Raw genomic sequence first — 10435 nt, forward strand, 5'->3', positions numbered from 1 at the left:
CCGATTCATCAAATACGTTCGGTATATATATAACCTCTAAAAGAACACTACTGGGTGTGGCGGCGCTGTGGTGTAATGGTTATGATGTGTGTTTTCAATTGTACAAATGCGAGTGTACGCGGGTTCGAATTCACATGATGTATAGAGCATTGTGATTCTTGATAAGTATGTGATTCCCTTGACAATTGTATTCTAATTAGATTGTGTGACTTCTGATTGTGAAATTTGCGAAGATATTTGCAGATTAAGTGGTAATTCGCTTTTTTTCTCCTCAGTGGCGTTCGTGACGCATACACATAGGCCGCTTCAGAACAGTCACGCCTCACGGTAGGCAGCAAATAGCCACGAAAAAATGACTTTAAAATCCTGCGTAACTTTGCTCACGCCTATTCTGAAGGCCGCTTGGAATCGGGCCAGTGTCTCTGAGGAGCCGCCTAGGGAACAGTATATCAGCGGCCCTAATTTGATCAGATTTCCTGCCTGCATGCGTGACCAGGACTTGGCTAAGAGGCTATTGGGAAGAGTACTAGCACTCTGTTCTGAAGGAGTACAAGCACTCTGTTTGGGGGAGTAGAAGTACTCGGTCTGGCGGTGTACTATTAACCCTGCGGGGAGAGTATTAGCACTCTGCGGAAGAGTACTAGCACTCCCTGTGGGAAGAGTATTATAACTCAGCGGAAGAGTACTAGCAATCCCTTGCGGTGGAGTAACAAAACTCTGTCAGGAGGAGTTGACCTACTCTCTCTCAAAGAGGGTCGATCTACTCTCGAAAAGAGAGTGAAATATGGGACAAGCAGCTACTCCCTCAAAGAGAGTGCCCGGCACTCCCTTAGTTTTTAGAGTGTAGACAGTGGGGAGGTCTGGCTCCAAACCACTTTGTCACCTACACACGTGCTATATTGTTGGTTCCGAACACCCGTCAGACGTCTTCCGGCGCGAATGTCTTGCATTCTAGTTGTGCAACCCTCGGGCCGTCACTAGAACATTCTACTGATCCTGGTCCATCATTCGCAATTACTTCGCAACCACTTCAGACTGCGCGGATGCTCACACCGACTCCAGCGGCGGTGGGTGTCCAGCACCTTCGAGTGGAACGACGCGGCCGGCGTCCGGATTTGAACATGCCAAACACGTGCTACTCCTTATCATGTGCTAATTAGCACATGCTAATTACTCCTTGTCTAAACGCTGTCATTCTGGATACTCGTATTCAAATAGCTTTAGTGTTAGAAATTTGCTGCAGTCCAGTACAGCACATTTTTGTAGCCGAGTGTTTTAGCATTCGTGTAAATAAATCCGACCTTCCATGGTCGTATACGAATTCCCCCGAAGTCCAACGAGTCTTTTGCAGTCAGTGAAGAAGTGACCGTTACACTTCGTCCGCCGCAGAGCTGTACTCCGGCGCTTGTTAGCCAGAGAGCTTGGGTTCCGAAAGAGCTGGAGCATTGATAGAGTTCACGAAAAAGGGGGCAAACAACGTAGTGTAGTGGGGTGAACATCAACAAAGAGCCTTTTAAATGGTAAAAAAAGCTTAGCAAATCCATGAATCGCGTACCTGCCTCTACTAAACATTATTAAAGCAAAGGTTTCATTACCTCTTCTTTCAACTTTTTCACTGCTGCTAGTGCTGCTGTCGGTGCCTTGCACCACCCGTGCAGAGTAGGGTGCCGGGCCAAAACAAATTACTATGTGAAAACACGCAACATGTGTAATTAACTTCGCGTTCTTTGTGCCTGTGGCACTGTCAAGAAATTTGCCTGCACGCCTTGCGCTCCCACATGAGGCTGTACGGAAGCATTTGAAGAGACGGAAAACTCATTTACACGAAATAAAAAAGTAAGTACGACGAAGAAGCTAAAAAAAATCTCAGCTAACTTTTGTCTAAAGGCAGGCGATTCATCAGTGTTTATTTCACACTTTGGCATTGGCGCCTTTCACTAGACACCGTTCGCCGTTTGATGCTACACGTAAGCGAACATCCGCATTATAGAAGAAAGAGGGGCGCATCGTAATTACCATTAGTTGCCAGCTGCCATGTTTTCGCCCTCTCTAATTGCACGATTTTTTTTTTTTTTTTGCAATTTATCTGCACTTTTGTGTGGACTGCGCAAGGGGCCTGTAAACAGCTTCTTGGTCTTCTTGGCAACTGGCCTGCTCATCTGGATTGCCTCAACAGGTGGACATTATTTGCAGGGGAAATCACATTGCCTCGGCAGCTTTTTTAGGAATATTTGCTAAATATTCTTAAGTGCTGGTTATGATTTCCAATACTTACTCGAACGTACAAGCCAACATGCGAATTTTAAGCCAAGCGGTATTGAAGTCATATCTGCTTACCATAAATACAAAGGCTAGCACAGGTGTCCAGACATCATTTCTCAAATTGCGCTAGGAGGAACGATATTTATTGCAATGCCAGCGCAATTTTCCAGGAAAGTTGGAGCAACCTCTTCGAGATATCCCCTCAAGGGGACAACCGTGTTTTATGTCACAGGCGAATAAAATATTTGTTCATTCTCAAAGAAATGCAAGAAATGAAATACTGGGTGATGCAGCACGCCTTTATGTCTCACATAAGACGCTTACCGCATATCCCTGTTTTACATTTGACAAAAGAAAGTCCTTTATACTCAAGATATTAATGTTAATAAAATGTTATGTGTTCTCAAAGATATAGGAGGCATCGCTCAATAGCCTCGCTTATGGAGTGGAAATTTCTAAATTTATTGACCTGTCTTCCGCCATACTCGTCCTAGCAGCGATGCAAACACAACAAGACAGGTAGGTGATCGTATCAGTAGAGCGAAACTCTTTCAAATATTTTGTACGGCCCGTCGGTAGTTGCAAAATTTTGCTGTACTTCGTATGCGCAGGCTGCACAACAAAACTACCCAATTGCATGAATAATTCATTTTCCGTGAACTCCGACCTTAAGATTACGCGAAATACCTCTTAAAATTGCGAGTATCCATCGCTGTAGTTGTTTACCTCTCGCTATGAATAGATACAAACAAGCAAACAAGATCTCCCGAACATGACTAGACGTGTGTATCCGGTGGGAAGCAGCGGCATGAAACGTACGACGCTGCCCGCTGGGTGGAGAACGTCGAGGAATTTCCGCTTCTTTCAATTCACTCGCTCTCCAAGGCTGTTTGTTCAAGACAACTAGCTTGCTTGACACCGGCGCATTGAGCCCAAGAAAGCGGAACTAAGCGATGTGAATTACATAATACTACGAAACAACAGAAAAAAAAAGCGGTGGCTACTCTTCCGAAACACAGTACCGAAAACGTGCCACTGATTTTTCGTGGCACAGTTCCTTCACGTGCGATTGCATCACAGAGAAAATGTCTGTGCTCTTTTCTTCCTACGCTGTCTCAATGGTCGCTGGAACCACGAGCGCGCATGCGTATGCAAATCTTGGCTATTGCGGACAGGAATAGCCCTGCTTTGTTCTGTAATGGTTTATCTGTTTTTTTAGCGATATGAGTATTGGTAAAACGTGGGAAGATGGTAGAGTGCAGGAGGCCGTGGAATCATATAAATAACGTGTGCGGGTCCCGCAGCCCGTCAGACGCTGCCCCCGACCCCGAACAGTTGGATAGCGCAGGATGAAGTTGCTGGTAAGTATTGTGATCAGCATCCTTTAGCGGACGCTTTTCTTGAAGATGTGAGCGGTTTTGAGTTTAGTCGTCGACATAAATACTACACGAAAACGACATTATTGCAACTTGAACTTGTACCATTTAGTTGTATTTCACAAGTTCTTGTCGGCTGAAGAGGGCATGTTGGAGAAAAATGTCAGCAGAATGCGTAGCGTAGAAAAGCTTTTCTTTTTCAGTCAGTGACATATTAACAAAACATTTGCTGTTTTTTAAGCCATTTGGAATGATTGGTATTATTACACTGCTGGCGACGAAGAATATAATTGTGGCTTCCCCTATTCAAACAGTAGTAGAAGAACATAATGCTGGAGCATAGCAATATGCCCCGCCCCATTTTTATTGACTCGTTTGTATTAGTTTATAAGTGTAGTGGTTATTGCTGAATGCGTACTGTGTCTGATACGACTAGAATAACTTTCATTTTTGTCGGATGCTACATAAAAAAATCCCGTTTTGTGTTTCACCCAAGGAATGGCCTACCACCTACTTTCCACTCCAAACAGCTGCTTCCCTTAAAAAAATTATTATAATTTCATTCGGCCTCCCAACAACCCGTAAGCTGTTGACTCCAGAAGAACATATGAAAGTGCTGATCCTAAAATATTTGCTATGCTGACATGTTTGACGCACTTTGTTGTGAATGGCTGGATCCACACTTTCGCCACGGCCCTTTTTGTGCTCTTTGCTGAAAAAAGAAAAATACACGTGGCGCGCAGTGTCGGAAGACAAATCTCCGAGAGCGACTGAGAGGTCACCCCTCCCTTCATTTAAAGAAATGTGGCTGCAGTATACCGCTCTTTGCCTTAAAGGGACATGAAGCACTTTCTGAACAGAGTAAGAAAACGTTGGCGGTCTCTCGTAAAGGCTGCTGTGAGCATGTCAAAATACTGCTGCAGTGAATATAGAAGGGAACAAAAACGCCAAAGTAGCTCTTGTTGTCGCTTCTGCAATGTCGTCATGCGACGTCATCGAAAGCAACTGACCCACTATAGCTGTCGGCTGATTTCGTGATCTGGAGATCTGGAAATGAGAGGAAAATAATCTTTACCCTGTGCATAGCTGTGTAAGCTGAGCCTGGCCTCTGAGATGTGTTGCGTGGCGTAGTCTATTGCGGCCGCCACAAGGTGCCGCTACAAGGCCTTCCGCCACCGCGACACTCAGTTTGGCCGGGGCTTGGTTCTCTGCTTCTGCGCTGCCTGGTTTCCAGTGCACTGGCAGAGGCGGAAAGAGAGGGAAAGCCGGGTATCTGTTCAATAACTCCACTTATAGTTGGACTTGAAAAATTTTAGTGGCACCAGATTCGTGAGACGTCATTTATTAGTGAGGCTATTCTATGATTAGTAAGAAAAGTGTTTAGGGTCTCTTTAAACAATTTTTGTGGGCTTTCTATTTGCAAAACTCATTCACCATGTATGCATGCAAGTTTCAGCACGAGGAAATAATATCGGTACAGCTTGCCAAATTACTCTTTACACCTGTTTGGCATCTGCTCATGTTACATAAACACCTGCGAAATCTACATCTGTCAAGATGCAAAAGGATGTGCGGTTCGTTTTGTTGGTTCAGTTTAGGATGCAGGAAAATAGCACTGAAAAGAAAAACAGCTTGAAGAGAGAATGGTCAGATACGAGAGCGTACTAACAACTGTCCCGTTGTTGATTGTCTCGCCTTATAAGGACCAAATCAGGTTCGGAACCGTCAGGTAGCTTTTCAAGCTCGTTGGTAATCGATAGTAGCAGCAGCCACACCGCTTTGGAAATGAGGTCAAGCAAATACGGTACAGGGCACACTTGGTGGCAGCGCACAACAGGCTATTTTGAAGCTCATGACTATATTATACTGGGCAAAGGGGTTCATTGTAGCACACATGATTTCCCGCACAACGACTGGCCTGAATAAAACGACCATGGACAAGGAAGGAAAAGAAAGAAGAAAAGCCAGGCAGGAAGTGTAGGTTTAGACTGGGTATCATAAAAACGTGCTCGGAAAAAAATAAACATGCTCATAGAAACTGTACTACCACTCTAATCTAATTGGCGAGAGAGTTTAACGTTGCAAGCGTTGCTGAGATATGCAATGTCTTTTGCGAAAACCGAAAGTGCGTTGACACAACTGCTTTCTTTCATGAGAATTCAATATCCTTCAAACACTAAACACACTAAAGTGTCTTTGAAGAGCTTCAGTACCGTACTTTAGAGGAGTTCGGACGGCAGCAGGAGATCACCCACGTCGTTCATTGTTAGTTGCTCATTTTGTTTTCATAGCTTTCATACGCACTCACACGCACTCACCCTCACTCAAGAGAATTCAGAGTTTATATTAGACATTCTTGTTTCCAGAAGGCTATAACGGAGGAATCCAAGAGTACATATTTTTGATAGCATATCTGATCACAGGATTGTATCCTCATCGATAGAAATGCATTTTTCTACGAAACCTAAAAAAGAAGAAATTATAGTTCCGTTGTTCACACGTGCTAGTAGGCATCGACGTACTGGTTAGGCTTGATAGCTCGTTCACCGATTTCACCTTTATGGACGAATCAGCAATGCCTCTGTCGAACAAATGTGGCGTTTCTTTGAGTAATTCGTTCCTTGATGCATTGTGCAGTTCGTACCAAAAATAACGAATGACTGTGCGCAGCTGTAACCCCTGGCTGACGAAGGACCTCGTTCCTTTGGGGCGTAAGCGCAAAAAAACTAGAAATAAGCATAAGCGCCATCCAACAAACGCTAACGCGCAAAAGGTTACCGAGCTACGTGTTATGTTAGAAAACGGCATCAAATTAGCGAAAGACCATTTCCAAAACGTGCAATTGAAAAACTTTCTTCTTTCATGCCCTGCAAAGTTCTGGCGATACTTGTAGCCGAAAAAGAAGTCAGTACCACGTTTGTCCATCGGTGATGCAGTTCTGGACGACAATTTTGACATCGCTAAAACACCTAATGTATACTTCTGTTCTGTGTTCACGCAGGATAATGGTAACACTCCAAACATCTCCCGTTTCGAAGAAATACTGCCTATAAATGATGCATCCGTTAGTGAGGATGGCGTCCTGGCGTTGCTTCTAAACTTAGACATCAAGAAATTACCTGGTATTGATGAGATACCGAACGAGTTTCTAGTATAATATGCCGAATGGTGCGCGAAGTATCTAACCCTATTATTTCGCAAATCATTCACTCGTGCGGAGCTTCCGGACAATTTGAGATTTGCTAAGATCACTCCCATACCTACAGCGGACGACCATTCATCACCTTCTTCATACAGGCCTATATCAATTCTATGTACTTCAGTGAACTTGCTTGAAACCAATAACCTTATTGACTATACCGGCAACATGGATTTCGTAGAGGAGTATCTACAGTAACCCAACTAATAGTAACAATACATGACATTGCGTTACGCTGCGTTAGACAAAAACAGGTGGACATATCTTTTGGATTTCGAGAAAGCCTTCGACAGGTTAGCTCATTCTAAGCTAGTACTAAAATTGAAGCCCAATCTTAAAAACGATCACCCTGTGGCATGGATTGCTGCATACCTCTCGTCTAGGCGCCAGTGTGCAGTCATTGATGGTATAGCTGCCTCTTTAACTTCTGTGGTGTCTGGTGTTCCCCAGGGCTCCTTTCTCGGCCCTCTTTTCGTTATTTTGTTCATTAATGATACTGTCCAGGACGCAGGCATGCATATCGGGCTGTTCGCGGATGACTGCGTCATGTACCAGGAAATCTCTAGCCCTAATGACCAGGTCTTACTGAACGAAGCATTAAGCAGAATTGCGAGCCATGTAGTACATGGCAGATGACTATAAGTAGTAGAAAAACGGTAGTAATGACCATAACTCGTAAAAAGAAACCACTTGAATACGCCTATCACATCAATAACCAACCTTTAAGCATAGTGCACAGCTACAAGTATTTGGGAGGGATGATAACCTGCTATTTGCGCTAGATTAAACATGTGACGTTCATTACAAAAAAAAATGCGCTCTGAAAATTGGGATGCCTTCGGCGCACGCTGGGTCATTCAAGAACAGAAATAAAACTTTTGCCGTACAAGACATTTATTAGTCCCATACTGGACTACGCTGAAGCGGCCTGGGGTCCCTAGACAGAAGCTAACAAGCTAAAACTAGAAAGCATCCAAAGAAAATCTATTAGGCTCATCTTGAATTGTTATAGATGGAAAGTATCCTCATCTAATCTCGTGCCAAAAGCAGGGCTAGAAAAACTTCAAACGACGTGCTATCATGACAGGTTAAAACTTTTTTTATTCCCTATATCACAAGATGTTAAGAACTGGTCAATCCGCACCATAGCGCCTGCCATAATTTACTCGGTCTGTTCCTCCAAAAAAGGAATTTGGGTTTTAATGCAGGACTAACACGTTCATATACTCTTTCATTCCTCGGACAATTGTAGACTGGAACACCTTATCTGCTGATGTGGCTGAACGGCCAAATATTGATTCATTCCTACAATCGATCAGAAATTGCGCGCTGTAGGCGCCTTCACACTAGAAATGCGTCCGCATGTTATCATTTCTTGTGTTGGAATCAATGTTGATACTTTCGCTTGTACGCATTGGCGCGTGTGTGTCCTTTGATGTTTTCTTTTCTCTTGTTAAGTGATTTTGTTTTGCTTTAGTGCACTGAGCTTGCTGTGGGTTGTATTCCTGTTGCCACTCTTGCCTAAGGCCTCCAAGAATAGCCGGCAGTATGTCATGAATAAATCAATAAAGAACTAAATAAATAAATACCTAAATAAATAAATAAAATTACCAAAGTGAGCTGCAAAAGACGCTTATTCATCAACCCTTGTATCCGTGTCTTTCCTCGTATGACTCTCCGTTTTTACGCTGTTTACCCGCCTCGCGTTTACACGAATGAGGAGCAACTGGCAGGGAGCAGAGAAAATGTTAATGTAGGCAAGAAAAGGAACACATTCTAAAAAAGATCTTAATTTTCCGACAAGTCGATGTAAATTATTTCTTTACGATTAGGTATCGCTTGGGAGGCATTGTCGACTGTAAAATAGATGCGCAGCGTATATAGTCAACTTTCATTAAGTGTATGCTTAACGCTGCGACTTGCAGCAAACGATTTTAGGCGGCTTCCTGCAATTACTCTTTTTTGCTTTTTGTTTCAGGTGACACTCGCTTTTGCAGCTTTCGTGCTGGTCACTGCTTCTGCCGGCATCATTCCTGGTGGAGGCTTCGGATACGGGTGGCCATACGGATTTGGATACGGTTTCCCGTATGGCTTCGGATACGGCTATGGAACAGGCTTTGGCTACGGAACCGGCTTCGGCTATGGTGGGCTGTGGCCAGGCTTCTGGTGACAGTGACCGAACGCGCTACAAGATAACGTCAATCACCGTGCGCACTTGAAAACTGCATTAATAAGCGGGCGTACGTAAGGACATGTAATAAATAAATGACGCTAATACTAGCGTTTCACAATGAATAGTATTGGCTTTCAGAACACATGACGCAGCTATTGTTACTGCAAGCTGCACGAACGTGTTAACGTTCTTTTCTGTGGAATGTCATGGAGCTAAACGCTAATGTAGGTTAAAGGCCCCATAATTTAATATCTTCGAAGCTGGTCAAAGAATGAAAAGTACTTAGCAGAGAGTTGTTATGGGCATAGCTGGAAAAAGACAGGGCAAGAGATTTCAGTAGCTCATTCTAATGTATGAATTCTAGAACACAATGTGCGCGATTACTGTCGTAAAAATGTGCTGGTGCCTTCGGCTAAGACCAAGCGACTTCGGCCAAGCCAGCGCACTGAAAACAGACAACAGTATGAAGAGGATGGTGTCAGAGTCTGCGATTAGTGAGCTTTCCCTTACTTAGCGTGCAGTCGCTTGTCTAAAATCGCGGCGGCGTGCGACGGACAGAGAAAGATGCCGCTAAAACGGATCCTTAGCAAAGTACAGTGGGCAGAACTTTTTTGTGGCCGTATAACGCTATCGAGCCCTCTCGGCACTCACACGACGTGCCGAAAGGGCTTGATAACTTTAAACGGCCAGAGGAAAAAGTTTGGTATACGCAAATAAACCCATGCTCTCCGGCAGGTGTGAGTAGCCATTGCCTGAGGGATCGGCGGCAGCCATCTTCTATTCCTTTCGGAGAGGGGCAGTTTCCGGCTATTCAGAAAGAAATGCAGCTTTGTTCGACATATTAATGCATCTTTAACGCGTAAACGCCACTTGGACGCAATTAGTTTTCGAGGTTTAGTAACATAGATTGACATATAGATGAAGTGGGTGCAGCCTGAAACCTCTTGACCAATAGCACAGGGTTAATCGCGAAAAGGCGTCGAATCAGAAATAATTAATTTCTTTTGCTCGGTCGAATCATGCACAATCAGTGTGTAGACGTCATGTCACATTGCGAGCTATCGCGGCTTTGGTGACGTCACATGACAGACAGGCGAAGTGGGAGTGGTCCAAAAAAGATATTGACGAATAGCGGAGGGCTGATTGCAGAAATGGATAGAAAAGTTTGGAATATCTCTACGTTTAAACGCCACAGTTTTCATATCTACACATTGCCTGGTAAAGAGGTGGCAAAAAGCTACAGTAAAGCAATTTCTATTGCTATCGTATACTGGAAAAATTTCTTCGTTATGCGGCGGACAACTGCTCTTTGGTAGTGCTAAAAGTGAAGGCCTAGACTGAATGAATTCTGGGGTTTTACTGGCCAAATCCACGATCTGATTATGAGGCATGCCATAGTGAGGATCTCCGTATTAATTTCACCCA

At 44.0% G+C, this 10435-nt stretch overlaps 1 long non-coding RNA gene across 1 annotated transcript; it reads left to right on the forward strand.

The window, feature by feature from the left end:
* The first annotated feature begins 3544 nt into the window (after positions 1–3544).
* Positions 3545–9128, forward strand: LOC129385000 (uncharacterized). Its single transcript, XR_008612530.2, has 2 exons — positions 3545–3623; positions 8816–9128. It is a non-coding gene; the product is annotated as an uncharacterized lncRNA (long non-coding RNA).
* Positions 9129–10435: the final 1307 nt, after the last annotated feature.

Source organism: Dermacentor andersoni, chromosome 5 (genome assembly GCF_023375885.2).
Source record: "Dermacentor andersoni chromosome 5, qqDerAnde1_hic_scaffold, whole genome shotgun sequence".
Lineage (NCBI taxonomy): Eukaryota > Metazoa > Arthropoda > Arachnida > Ixodida > Ixodidae > Dermacentor > Dermacentor andersoni.